This window comes from Austrofundulus limnaeus, unplaced genomic scaffold (assembly GCF_001266775.1).
Source record: "Austrofundulus limnaeus strain Quisiro unplaced genomic scaffold, Austrofundulus_limnaeus-1.0 Scaffold350, whole genome shotgun sequence".
NCBI lineage: Eukaryota > Metazoa > Chordata > Actinopteri > Cyprinodontiformes > Rivulidae > Austrofundulus > Austrofundulus limnaeus.
The window spans coordinates 562,820-565,059 of record NW_013952752.1 but is presented as its reverse complement, the minus strand read 5'-3'; positions in this window follow the sequence as shown (position 1 = coordinate 565,059).

Genomic DNA, 2,240 nt, shown 5'->3' with positions numbered 1-2,240 from the left:
GTTACTAGCGTGGTGTACCTAATAAAGTGGCCGGTGAGTGTGGTTTATGACTCTCTCAGACTCATGTGCCACCTTGTGGCGTGAGATGGAAACTACACCTTAAACAATGTTAATTTTACATCTTTTTCATTTCAAACAAAAGAAATACTTTTGTGYCTCACGCAAACAGTTCTATTTTGTAATGAATGATCTCCGACAATGGAAAGGAATGGAGTCCTTTGCCATTATATTTGTGCTCTGATACTGCCAAAAGCCTAAAAACATACTACAAACCAGTTGTTGAAAATATGGTTAAATTTGGTTAGAAATAGAAAAAAATTGTAAATGGACTGAACTTATGTAGCGCTTTATCAAGTCCATCCGGACTCCAAAGCGCTTTGCATTTCAGACATTCACCATTCACGCACACTGATGATGGTAAGCTACAGTGGAGCCACAGCTGCCCTTGGGTACCACTGACAGACGTGAGGCTGCCATACAGCAGCGCCACCAGATGCTCTGACCACCATCAGTGGTCACTAATTAGACTAATTAGAGAACATGGAATTTTATTGCAGTAAAGACTATACTGGGGAAATCAGTGTTTTCACCAGGAAGTGCAGACCCATATTTTAAAAACTGGTCATTACAAGGCCTGGAGAAAATTATAGATTTACTTATATTTTCCTAGTTGAGACAGTATAATGTCCTTTGAAMGTCTAATACATGAATATAACAGAAAAAAATCTTCAAGTTTCTACAGCTTAGAGGCTACATAAAAGCAGGTCGAAAGGGAACACCAACTAAACCTTCAAAATCTGATTAGAAAAAAAATGTCTAAAGAATGACTAAATAAGGGATTCATAAAAGAAATAACTTGCTCTTATCTAGCTCAAGTGATACTTCAAAACAGAAGCATAAAGCACTGAGAGTGGATTTAGAAACTGACATATCACCTGAAGACTGAGAACTTATTGATACTAAAGCCCACACCCAGTCAATCAACACTAAAACGATGCTGTTACAGCATTACTGGGTGATGAGATAAGCTGAATAAGTACAACAATAATGTCCGATACAAGTACAAAATTTGGTGAAGAAAACGTTTATTGTTTGTGGGAACGTTTTAAGATAAAGTTTTGGGAGGAAGTTAAGAAAACAATAAAAATTATAATTGCCAAAGACATTCCAATGAATCCTGTTTTTTTTTTTTTAAATCCTAGGGCAATATCCCAAAAAACACAAGTACACTATGAGTTACAGAGTGCATATAGAAGGGGTTCTTGCAAGCTCAAAGAAGTGTTGTGCTTTTTTGGAAGAAAAAAAAGGTACACCAACCCTTCAGGTGAGACAAATCCTAACATATTTCTCTTCAGAGAAGGTGGCTTTAGGTGAAAAAAGGAAAACTAAATTATTTGAGAATGTCTGGGAATCCTTTACCAGCTCTATRATTAAAACAGACGGCAGTGATGATGTGGAACAAACATTAGTAAACCTCATAGTATGAAAGGCAAAGGATAGTATGGTCTGCTTGTTGTTTTGTGGTTCATTCTCTTTCTTTAGACTGATATATAAATCTGGGGATTTTGTTTTTTCTCTTCTCTCTGTTTCATTGTTCATTTATTGGCTCTGTTTTAAAGATTAATGCTGCAGTATCGACACTGTAGACGCATGAAGAAAAGTAAGGAAATAATTTATTGGAATTGTATGAATCATTGTACAGTATGTACAAGTTTAATGAAAAATGGTAATAAAGTTATTGTTTAAGAAAAGAACAATTTCTATGAATCAAAAAATCAGAAAATAAAGATCAGACTTCAAAATTCTGAGTAAAGCATACTCAAAAGSTTCTGAGTCAGAAATTTTTTTATACTAAACAACAATGTATGCAAAAAGTTTATAAGTATTTTGTATTTTAAACAGTAAWGACCAAAAATACATGATTTATATTTGATTATGGTAATATATTCCTTATTAAGTTATTTATACATTTTCTACTTTCTCCTAAGTTTCAAAATGGCATTTCTACATTTTTCAGTTTCTTATGTCAGAATAAATTACAGAGTCTTCACTGTATTTTACAGTAGGAGGTCTGGAGTTGAGGCTTCTGTGAGGCCTAGACACAGCTGAGTACACAACTGCTGAATCCACATCTGTATCTGGGGTCTGCTGCAATTTAAAGCATAGACTTATTAGAACAGTTGCACAGAGGATCACACAGAGTTACTCAGAGACAAACACTTTCACATATATATATATAT